General features: G+C 39.8%; 1 protein-coding gene across 1 annotated transcript in view; it reads right to left on the bottom strand.

Moving 5' to 3' along the window:
• Window positions 1-12,440, bottom strand: part of LOC117821268 (cadherin-4-like) — a 334,441-nt gene that overhangs the window by 201,204 nt on the left and 120,797 nt on the right. The window lies entirely within an intron of this gene.

Raw genomic sequence — 12,440 nt, 5'->3', positions numbered from 1 at the left:
CTGGGCTCTCCTTGGGGAGGTCAGGGGCATGGAGAGCGTGCGGGCCCTGGCAGCCTCAGCAGATGGTTCTTGATCAGATATTAGAGTCTGGGTAGGGAGGTCATCTGGCCATGAGAACGTGCCCTGCCTGGGGGATAACAACCCTGTCTGAACCTCCATTTCCAGCTCTGGTTCCAGCGCCAGACCAATCGCTCTGAGTTGCAGCCAGACTAGAGGGACATTGGAGCAGTGACAGGCTTCAGTCTTTAAGCCTTCTGACAATCTGGGTGAAAAAACAAACTCAGAAACATGCTTTCCGCTGTAGTTTATTCTCCTCCAGGAATTTGGTGACAAATGCTTATGTAATTGCTACTGCTGTCTGTTCTCTCTAGTAAAAAAAAAATAATCACACTGATAACCAAAATCCTACTTAGCCGGATTTGAAGAAAAGCTATCCTTTCATTATCCATCACTCCCTATCCCTATTGTAGTAATGTCTGGAGGAAAGACAAATCATTGAATAACAAGGGTGCATTTTAAAAATGTGTGATTTGAAGCATCAATTGTGTCGTATTAAACGCTGAGAGACGGAATAACAAGTGCGATCAGGTCTTTGTTGTTAAAATCGAATATTAATCTTTGGATGACAGTGCGTGAATGTCTTTTGTGGGAAATAAGAGCGATAACATAAATCCTACTTAGACAACTCTAAATCATCTATTGGCATTCCTGTCTTCCATTTTCTGCCTCATCTCTCTCAGCCTCTGAGTCCTCTGCATTGACTAACCTACAGAGAAAGTGGGGTGAATAAGCACAACACTCTGAGCTTTATTTATCCTTTCCCCTGTGACAGTGGCAGTCTAAAATGGCAGGGCTTCAAATATGACCTTCAGTTAGAGTGCTTCTCCATAAGTCATCACTGCCACCCACAGATCAGACGGAGGATGAGGAGTAGTGGCACCCTTTGTCCTCTTGCCCTGTCCACGAGATATTTCCTCTTTTTTTCTTTACTTCCCTGTCCCCTTGTTTTATTTCCCTCCTCTCTTTATCTTGCCTTTGGCCCCTTTTTTCATCATGTCCTTTCCTTTGTTTTCTCTTTGCATGAGGTACAGTCCTGGCAGGTAGCACATGGAGGATCTAGCATCAGTGCTGGATTATTTCACGAAAAATTTAGCCTCATGGCTTTTTAAAATACACTGTGATGAAAACAAAACACACTGGAGTTAATCTCTATTCACAGATTCTAAAAAAAAATGCAGAATTTGTAAGAAGTAGCTTGGATTTTAGAATGAGGAGTGTTCTGGTTTCTGTATGTATTTCACCTAGGCTTTGTTTTCTGTAAGTAAATACAGTCTGTATGGAGAGCAAAAGCATCTGAAACACAGTTTGCTGTATTGACATTTTGGCTTCTGTACACTAAACAGACATCTGCATGCAAGTGCACCTAACAATCTGGCTTGGTCGGTACATCATTTCAACTCAAGCGACTAATCTGCCACCGATACATCACGAAGCGTATCAGCGTTTAGATTTCCTGACTTCCTTAAAGGCATCTGAAATAATAGTTCTGACGTCCATTTAATGACCAAACATTTAAAAATGTGTTTTCTTCTCCTCTTGAGGATAGGCCTGACAAAGGTTGCATTTTTACTTTTTACAAATATATCAGGATTTTGTAATTTTGGCAAACTTAAGACCCTTAAATTCAGATTCATATGCTACAAGTCACAAGTCAAGCACCAGGTCTGTACATGGGACCAGAGGGTCTGTGGAAGAAAGCAATAAGTGAATGTAATAAATAAATAACAGTAAGAAATGACAACGATTGTGACCAAACCACAATAAGTAGTGTTTCTTTTTGGGGGTTCTACCGCTAAAGTAAGCCAGAGTTCAACCTCTACAAAACCTACATCTATCAGTCATTACATTACAATTGCCTGCCTAATATTGTCTAGCCTCTCCTCCCATCAGGTCAGGTTGAGGCTGTTTTTTGCTCCCACAGCCGGGTCAGCACCTTGAACTTGTTGTGTTCCCCTGATCAACCTTCTTCTATTGCTCCATGGTCAAGTTCTAACGCTAACTTACACTGTGGTAGCTTTTGGCGGTGACGGTCTGCATGGGCATCCTGACTGGTCTGCAGCTACATGGCTCCATATCCAACAAACTGCAATACAATGTGTTCCAACACCTTTCTATTAGATTAGATTTTTTCCGCTGTTCAGTCTCTCCGGTTGACCAGACAACATCCCGTTCATGACCTCGTTACTGGTTCACTGGTTCACTGTTTTTTCTTTCATGGACCACTTTGGTATGTACAGACCACTGTAGTTCAGGTACACCCTTGAAGGGCTGCAGTTTTGGAGATGCTGTGACTCAGTCTAGTCATCACAATTCACATTATTACACTTGTCCATTGTTTCTGCTTCCAATGTATGACTAAAGTTCACTTGCTGTGTAACATGTGTCCACTCAGAGACATCTGCTCTTGTCAAGACACAGTTGATGTCATTCACTTCACCTGTCAGTGGTCTTGATGTGATCGCTGACTGCTGTACTGTTTACACTAAAACTAAGACTTTCCAGAAACAGATGAATTTTACTCAGGGGGATGTAATGACCAGATAAATGACAGTGTTTATTTTTCAGACATATCTGGAAGGGCAAAATCTACTTTTCTTTTGATCCAAGCACAAGGTCACATCCAAAGATGCTAATGAGATTGTAAACAATGCAGCGCAAAGAAAGGAATTCTAGGTTGTGAGATGATGAAAGAGGAAATAAAGGAAAGAGGGAGTGCGACTACAAAAATGAAAGGTTAACACTTCATCAGAGTCATAATTGTCACATCCAATTGTCCTTGAGTCAACCCACTTTGTCCAGGCCATTAGCCAAATGTCTGATTATGTTACACTCCAAAACAGTAAATTATGATATTCCATGTTTTGTGTTGTTGGATCATTTCGTTCACAGTAAATCAGACATGAGAAGCAGCATCGCTTTGGCTGATTACAGCATTCAAAAAAATGGTTTTGAGTGGCTGTTTTACTAAATGCAGGTATGAAGCCCTCACACTTATACTCTTGAATTAACTCAACACCCATCCTGCCCACAGCCTTGATAAACCTAAAAGCATATCCTCCTTCAGAGGTACTGTTTGTGTGAAAAACAGAGATGAAGAGTGTCCAATCTGCTTAATAGAAAATATTTTGCAGGTGACACTCTGAGAACACTGCTTTATATCCTGAAGGAAATCAAATATTGACATGTGTTTCATAATCAGCACACACACACACGCATACACGCATACACGACACCTATTTCCTGAAAACATCAATACCAAAACAAAGACAGCAACAACAACAAAACATTTTCTTTTAGTTTTGATACAGTACCAAATGAGTGGGAGCGTTCTTCTTTTATAAACTTGCTGTTTCATTTGCCAACTTATCAAGCTCCTCTAAATGTCTCATTCTTCTTCTTTGTTCAATGGATGTTTGTTCTGACAAAATACTAATTTTTACATAATTTTCCATAAATGTAAACCAGGTGCTACATGATAGGTACCGCTGTGTACTGTATACACTTCATGCTGCTTTGAGTGAAATGAAAACAGAGGAGGGAAAAGGGCTCAAACTGAGAAAAGTAAACTATCTGAAGGTGAACCCACTGAAGCACATTATTTTAATATCTTGTAATCTACATTTTCAGACTTCTTATTGCAATAAATAATATGACAAACTCATATGGAATGCAATCATCTCTGTAGGAAGCACATGTAGCACAAAATAGCTTTCAGAAAAGCTTCGTTGTATTTTTTAATGATTGTTTATTGCGTACTGTTTCATACACACACAGAAATATTCATAAGGAATGTTCTTATTTCAGGCCTCTGGCTTCTCTATAAAACCTTAATAATGAAGACTCGGTTTGAGCATGAGACGAGGAATTACACAGGCCTCAGGCTAGACTGTGCATCTCCAAACTATTCATTCAGGCAGAGCGAACAGTGTTCAGCTTATCCTGTGTGGGGAACATTCTAGGATTATATTTTATGCTAATGTTGAACATAAACAGTTTCCTATTCTTGTTTTTGTTAACATATGATAAAGAGGTAAATCAATTACATGTAAGAAAGGTGTGAAGGTCATTGCTTTTAGTCTGCTTTTTCTTAATAAGCAGAATAGATACACATAAACATTTCCAGAAGCAGCTATTCTTAACTTGTATTTATCAAAAGCACTGTAGTAATTACTGATGGTGCATAAGTGGAAACATTGCTGCAGTCGTGTGCATGAGGACACTTTTAAAATAAAATGTTTACAAAGCCACCATTCAGTCACTTCTTCACTTATAACATTAAACATCAGTGCAACTACATAGCATTGTGCAGAAACTTGTGACGTTCTGCTGCTGCTACAAAGCTATTGATATGGAAAATAAACGCAGCAGGGTATAACAAGTACAGATGTTAAATGAAAGTGCATTAACATATTGAGTCACTTGAATGAAACAACCCCATGAAAGAAAACTCACTTCCATCAAATCTATTGTTTTTTTGTAGAGTAAAAAAAAAAAAGGGTGGGCTCAAAGCAGTGGTTTGTTTCTCCTGGCTCAATATCTTTTCAAGTCCAGGCAACAATTATTCAGTCATTTTTTCAAATGTCCTCTTGGATGTTGGAGGATGCAGCAGGTTAAATAAAGCTCAGGGGATTTAGTGAGCCACCTACCACACATCTATGTGGGCAATAAGCTGAGTCATATCTCTGTGATCTGCATGTAATTAATATGATACAATATAATGTGATACATTAAGGTACGATGCAGTCCACACCACACGATACAATACAATTTAATTTATCAATTCACATCTAATTCAGTACAGCAGAAGAGTCAGTGGGACTGAACCAAGCGGCAACCTCCGGTCTAAAAATATGAGTCCAATGTGGTGTGTTAAAGTGTTAAAAACTGCAGTTCATGGAGGATCCGCTTCAGGCTGGCTCCGGAAGTACCGGAAACCACATACACACATTTTCAAAAAAGATTATCTTTACAGCAGAAATAAACATGTTTACAGCCTGGTACAAAAGACGAGTGTAGTCTGGATAGCTCATTTCTGGATCGGCACACACTGTACAGGGGGTGAATTTTTTTCTAATGCGGCAATTTCAAAGATATTGAGATTATGAGTCTTCCAATGAGAGACACAGCTGACTTGATTGACAGGTGGGAACACTGTAGCTGTTGGCTAGGAGGCTCAAAGCCCCGCCTCTTTACATCACAATCGCTTAACAGAAGCAATATGGCTGCCGCGGCCGATTGGCCTCAAAACAGCTCTTCAGAAACAGATGGGTGACATCACGAATACTACATCCATTTATTGTAAAGTCTATGGACTGAACCTATTCATCAAAAAGCAACACGTTGCTTTGAAACTTTTCATTTTTAAAAAGTATTCATAGTTGAGTCGCAATACTTCTGATGGTGGGTTTATAACAACTTGATATAGTCACATTGTGTTGAATACAACCACTAAAGCTCAGTCGTCACTCACTCATACTAACAAGTATGACCAGCCTTTGTATAACCCTGGCTCTGTGGATTGTGTAACTCTGAAGCTAACCATGACATTTAAGCAACCTGTTGTCTATTAAAACACTATCACAAAGGTTACAAATAACACTTTTATATATATATAAAAAAAATCAAATTAAAAAAAAGAACAGAAAAAACAACTACACAACAGCCTCAGGGCCGGCAGAAAAGCCTCAGTGCTGCTACCTGAGTGCTGAATTCAGGACCTGGGACAGCTCCCTGAGCTTCAAAGGGAAAGGAAGATGTTGTTCCTTACAACACTGCAATATTTACTGTTGAAGGCTGATTTAGCCTTCAATGTCAAGTGTTTGTCCTTCCATAGCTTTTGTAGGACTTTTTTTGTACATTAGGAAGGAATTGATGGGATGATGTTGTTGCACCACCTCACCATCAAGTGAATATGTTGTATGGTATTGTGCAATGGCGATGAAAAGAAGTGCTCTGATACCTTGTGAGAGTCTAAGTACCCTTCCTCAGTATACTCTTCTGTCTTTCATCCAGCTCTTTGCTATGTCAGCTACAAGAAATTTTCTAACGACACCACATAGGAAGGATTTTTATTATTGCGTTGTGCAAGGACAGAAACTATTCACTGAGCCCTAACTGTTTCAAACCTTGTCTCAAATTGTGTACCTTTTTTGTCAGTGAACAAACTGTGCTCAAATTAATTAACTAAACCTTGTTTACTTTCTTTCATTTAAGATCAAAACAAGTTTAGTATGCCAGATTCAGAAGGCTTTATATGTTATCCTAATGTGTCAGATGCAGAGATTTATAGATAACGGATCCAAATTGCATCTATTTTCATTATTCCCCGGCTTTCTTACTGATCTTCTGGTTGTGTAAGAAGCTTGATTCTGATTGGTCAAAACCCCCTGACAGTGGTTATTAACATTCACTAACATGAGCAACACCAGAGGCAAACTGATCACTCGTCGTGTCAAATCAATCTGCGAAAAAGAGTTCTGGCACATTTAGCTTCTGCTTGTTGACACCACCGACCGTAAGGAGAGGGGAAACCTTTAGCTTTCGTTAGCATCATATTGGTAAGCAATGTGGCTAAAACGTTAGCTTCAGTTAGCATGCTAAATCGGCAGGCTACGGACGTTTTACATATTGGATCCTGCAGCAGGTGAGAGAAACTTTACGTTACCGGTCTCTACAAAGAAACTGAAACCATGAGCGGTGGTGATGATGGCACCAGGGTTCAAAGTTCTGACATTTGCCTTGTTTATTTCAGTGAAGAAGGAGAGCTGAATGAGGACAGTTTCATGTTAAATCCACCGCAACAGGCAGATAAGAATCCATCACTATGGAACGCTAACTGCAGTCAAATCACTGGGACTATTTTTTTAAAACTGTGTACATAAATAACTTTAAATCAATAAAATTATTCTTTAATCAATGTTTTTTGACAACATTTTTGTCAAAACAACTATTGATGATCACGTTAAGGATCTTGTCTCACCCTGTCTGGATATTTTTCCCATAACATTATCCCTTACTTATTTTCTATATTTACTTTGTATGGTTATTTTAAGTTTGTACAGGCCTAAACATTATTTATTTTACTAGGTAGCACTGGTGCTCCCAACGTCAAAAAGTTAGGGGCACCATGCAGAAAAAAAACGAGGAGCACCACAGCTACAGTATACTGCGAGTGCATTGTCACCTGCAACCTCCATCTCACAGGCCTTACAGTGAACGCAGTGCATTGTCCCATTTTCATAGCGGAGCCATTTGAAACCACTCTCTCTGAAAACTGTGAGCGTTCTCTGCAGCACGTGCATCTACATTAACACATCACCAACATCAACTTCAGGAGATGGACTGACTGAGTAGGACATTTTAGATGTCTAGAAAATAATTTAAATGATCAATGAAGGTACCACACTGTGTGTCATGTATAAACACACACACACACACACACACACACACACACACACACACACACACACACACACACACACACACACACACACACACACACTGTGCTTCTCTAAATGGGGGGGATGCACTCATTAATTCTGCTGCAGTGGGATCACTGCAGGTGTCTAATGAACTCAAAAATACCTGCAACCCACCCATAATTAATCAGAACTTTAACTAACCAAACATCTAGAACCCAGTACATAGTCACTTTAGAGGCCAATGTTGCCGTTAGCTTTCCAACCATTGCATAATGGACAGTACCAGTAGGCTAACTCCAGCATCTCTCTTTCTTTTCTGGGTTCATCCTGCACATATGTCTGTCAAATTTTAAGTTTGTCCCTGTCTTCTCCTTGATGGTTCTTTTACATATTGCATATTTAAGACTGCTCTTTGGACTGTAAAATCTTAGAAAGCAAAACATCAATCACAGCGTCTCTCTGGACATCCTGGCAGGAATTGTTGCTGATCAAGACAGCACAAGAACACACAGGTGAACACATAGCAAGCCTTTGCTCAAAACTGAATAAATTGTTAGGGCCTTGTACTAAAATACTGACAAAAAACAAAAGCATTAAAACCGTCTTTATCAACAAATAAGTCCATCTCTCCATCTTCTGAGTCCTAAAGCAGTCAATGCTCGAGTACAAGTCTGAGTCATCAGTGCTCAAGCCCAAGCCGAGTCAGGAGTCCTGAAAATCAGAACTTAACATCACTTATCTACCACCGGTCACTGTATTGACAAACGTGTTGAAGAGAAATAGAAAAAAAGTTGCACTTTGACAATTATTTGGACTTGCATAAAAGCTACCAAATATATTTTGAAGTTACACAGATTACATTTTGGTCACAATTATGAGTTCTGTTGTATGTTATGGTTTTCAGATTACAGCTTTAGACTGCTCTGTGAAGTCAGGGTGGGCGGATCAATCCCAAAATATCGATTCTAGCGTCTATAGGATCGATACCAGTTTCAGTTTCTCTCTTCTAGGTTTTATCCACGTCATCAAAGAGTGGGGCTGTCTGTGTAAACAACGTTCCATTCTCTTGAACACGCTTAGTGCATGATCTCTTTGCTTCTCCACTGCTACTGTCCTGTGTGCTCAAACAATGAACAAACGTATCACGCAGAGCGCAGCACACCACAGCGCGCACCCTGACTAACGGTGCCAATCAGACAGGCATTGCATGTCGTGATGGCTGAAAGTAAGAGGAGCATCTTGTGGAGCTATTTTACAGCTGTCACTGAAAATGTAGTGAACTGCGACGTGTGTAGGAAGGCTGTTCACTTCTGTGGTAACACCACCAATTTGTAAAAACATATAAAAATCCACGTCAAAGAGAACTCTGAGTTTCAAGAGAAAAGAAGGGAGGAGCAGAGAAATGCTTCTGGCAGAGTATTTGTTGTTTGCCTTTAAAAACTGTCCCGTTTTTTTAACACGCATGTAATTTATCAAAGTACCTAAGATGCTTTTAATAATAGAAAGTATCGGTATCGATATCAGCGATTCTGGCCCTGTATTACTTGGTATCAAAAACAAAATTGCACACCCCTACTGTGAAGATTCTTTAGATTTAAGGAGTTAGATGGGGATCAGTGCCAAAAGAAGAAGCTTGATAGAGACATCCCATTACCAACGTAATCATACTCACCGTTCACACTGAGAATAGCTTGGCCAGATTATGAAACATACATTTCTTTGTCATTACAAAATACATTTTCTACATGTCGTACCATCTGTGCTGTAATTGTATTTGTGGAGATTTATGTAATATGACGTGACAGTAAACCTCAAGAGTCAATTCAACACCCTGAGGCAGAGGAATAAATTCTGCCCTGGACTTGGACACACCTGAGGCCCCTCATCTTATCAGTGGAGCCTTAAATCGCCCAGCATGTGGAAAGAATGGTTAGTCGGTGGGAAAGAAAGTAAGAGCCAAGCAGACAGCAGCTCAGCAAGAGCAGATCAAGCGAATGAGTCCTGTTCAAGTCCAGCTGCAACTCTGGGAAACTAGTGGACCTCCTGATGAGTTTTGACTCAGACAATCAAATGTTTATTTATTTTATTCTCTCTGTCCATTCATACCCAGGTTCAAAAACTACTGTACAAGGTTGAAGAAGGGGCGAAAAAAAGTCACCATGACACAGCTGTTCTCTCTGCTGTCGTCTGCAGGGAGAACTGCAGCACTCCCAGTGTGACGATGAGTGAGAGAGAAGGATTAGGCGGAGACGTTGGGATGGCTAATGGAGATAAAACACTTTGAGAACAACAACAAAAGACAGGAAGTTAAGACAACAAAGACATATTTGCCCAGTGGAATGAAGAGCTAGATAAATACAGAGTGGAAGATGAAGGGAGTGAAGTGGGGGAAATGTAGCGATGCAGGGCCAGCCGAGGGATCAGGACACTCTGTCACACTGTCACACCCAACAGGCACTGCTGTCAATCACACACTGAGTAGATTGAGTACCCCAACAAAACAACACACATATAAATACAAATATTACTGCTTTGTTAGAAATAGATAGTTATTTGAAGATTATCAAACAAAGGCTCATATTTAGTATGACGGAAAAATAACTTTCAGCCCCCCAGGTTTTCAGATTTCTCCCTCACAGGAGGAAAAAGATACAGCATATTTTCTGTCTCAAAAGCCACTTAGGATAAAGGTGATGTGAGGATATGCTATTTTTACAGAGCAAGTTTTATTACAAGACTTTTATTCTCTTTTTTCATCAATTACTGAAGGAAATAGAGAATAAGGAACAGCGTAGGAGAGAGGTGAGAACATGAACTGCATCTTCCAGAAGAATCTCAGGCTGTCTTGTCAGTAGTGATTACTTCACTTTGCTCCCTGCTCCTTTTCAAGGTTTACTGCACAGAACTTAAAGCGTACCTTTTATAATACAAGTAGTTTTGCATCAGAGGCTGTGTGTGTGTGTGTGTGTGTGTGTGTGTGTGTGTGTGTGTGTGTGTGTGTGTGTGTGTGTGTGTGTGTGTGTGTCTCTGTGTATGTGTGTGTGTGTGTGTCTGTGTGTGTGTGTGTGTGTGTGTGTGTGTGTGTGTGTGTGTGTGTGTGTATGTGTGTATGTGTCTGTGCATATAAACACAAAGTAAAAGAGAGATTCGGCCCAAGAGGTGGAACTAATAAGTGTCTGTGACAGAGTGTGATGCAAGTGAGGTTAGCTGGTGGGCACAGAGAAGTAGAAAAATGCAATGTTCATACCAGACTACTTCAGACTCCGCTTTAATATGTGATGATGAAGTACTCAAAGTTCACGACTCAAATCTGACTGGAGCCCTGATTTTCAGGACTCGTGAGACGTGACCTGACTTGGAGTCTAGCTGGCACGTGTGCTAATCTTTTTGTGTGTTCACATGCCGTCTTTGTCTTACAGCGCCTGCCAGGGGGCTTAGAGAGGTGTCATGAACTGTGAGTCTTACTTTCAGAGTTTATATAAATGAAAACGACCAGTGCAACATGTCAGATATGTAATCGAACCATCTTGTTGATGATGGAGAAAACCTCAAAGTTTAACAGACCTGTCCAAGATGGACCAAGAAAAGTAAGAGAAATACCAAAGTTAACTTACTTGGACTATCGATTACCTCATTGTTAGCATTCTTATGATTATGAGTAGGGTTGCAAAGGGGTAGAACATTTCCAGTAAATTTCGGGAAAGTTTCCGGTGAATTTCCATGGGAAATTAAGCTGGGGAATTTTGGAAATATTCCATATTGGAAACTTTCCATGGGAATTATGGGAAATAACTGGGAATTGAGGGTCATTTAATGGAAAGGTATCATATCCAAGCATATATATTTGTTTTGTTATAAGCAGACATCCATCCAAAATAATACAATTAAAACAGATTTATTTCTAAGTACAACTTTATCTAGTGTTAAATATTTTATTGAACAATCAATTATTTCATTGAAGAATAAAAACATGAATGTTGAGTTAAATATTACTCATCCCCTCGACCCTACCCATTCAAAAATTATCAAAAATGCAATCCCAACAAAGTCCCATTCAAAATGTTAAATGAAAAGAGACCCTCTCCCTCCAGAAAAGTCCCATTCAACATGCAAATAAAAAAGCATCTTCCCTCAAGCTTCTCAAGCCTAGCCTCTGCAGGATTCTAGAAATCATCTGTGCATGTGATGGAGGAATGCAAAGTGCTTGTAGGGGGCGTGGTCTCATAGCCCTGCAGTTAGCAGTGTGCTATGTGCATGTGATTGAGGAATAGCATAGATATTCAACTGTACTTGCATGAAATCTGGTTGTTTTAGTCAGGATTATGTTGAAATATATTTTCCCCAACTATATTTAAGTTTCCTGTTAAGAGCCAACCTTTAATTTAGTAAATTCCTGGTTTATTCTTGTTTATTCCCATGGAAAGTTTCCAACTTTGAAAATTCCCAGAATTTTGCAACCCTAGTTATGAGTAATTTAAGGGAGTCAAATCTTTGGTCCAAGACGTTTGGGTAGATACAATTCTGATAAATAGCGAGTGGGCTGCAAGTATTTTTGAGTTTGTTAGACACCTGCAGTGATCCCACTGCAGCAGGATGAATTAGTGCAACTTCCCATTAAGGGAGGCACAGTGTTCATTTATTTAGCACTGCACTGTAACTTACTGATAATTTGAATGTTCAGTGAGGATCAGTCAGAATCTAATGTTAATACATGAAAAGTATTTTCTAAACATTGAACAAGTCCCACACATTCAGTGACAAGTTTGTGAAGTAGAAGCCTTTCTTATAATAAAAAAGTTATGTATACAATCAGGTCTTGGACTCAGGCTCAGACTGATCTAACAGGGACTTGAATCAGATTTTTTAATGTTGGCTCTGTCTCCACTGAGACCACTGAGAACTCAACACTCGACTTAGACTTGAGGTTTGGGGACCTGACAACACTGGGAGAGACACAAA

The sequence above is a fragment of the Notolabrus celidotus genome, chromosome 11 (genome assembly GCF_009762535.1).
Source record: "Notolabrus celidotus isolate fNotCel1 chromosome 11, fNotCel1.pri, whole genome shotgun sequence".
Taxonomy (NCBI): domain Eukaryota; kingdom Metazoa; phylum Chordata; class Actinopteri; order Labriformes; family Labridae; genus Notolabrus; species Notolabrus celidotus.
The sequence above is the reverse complement of the archived record's forward strand: the minus strand, read 5'-3'. Positions and strand labels throughout refer to the sequence as shown.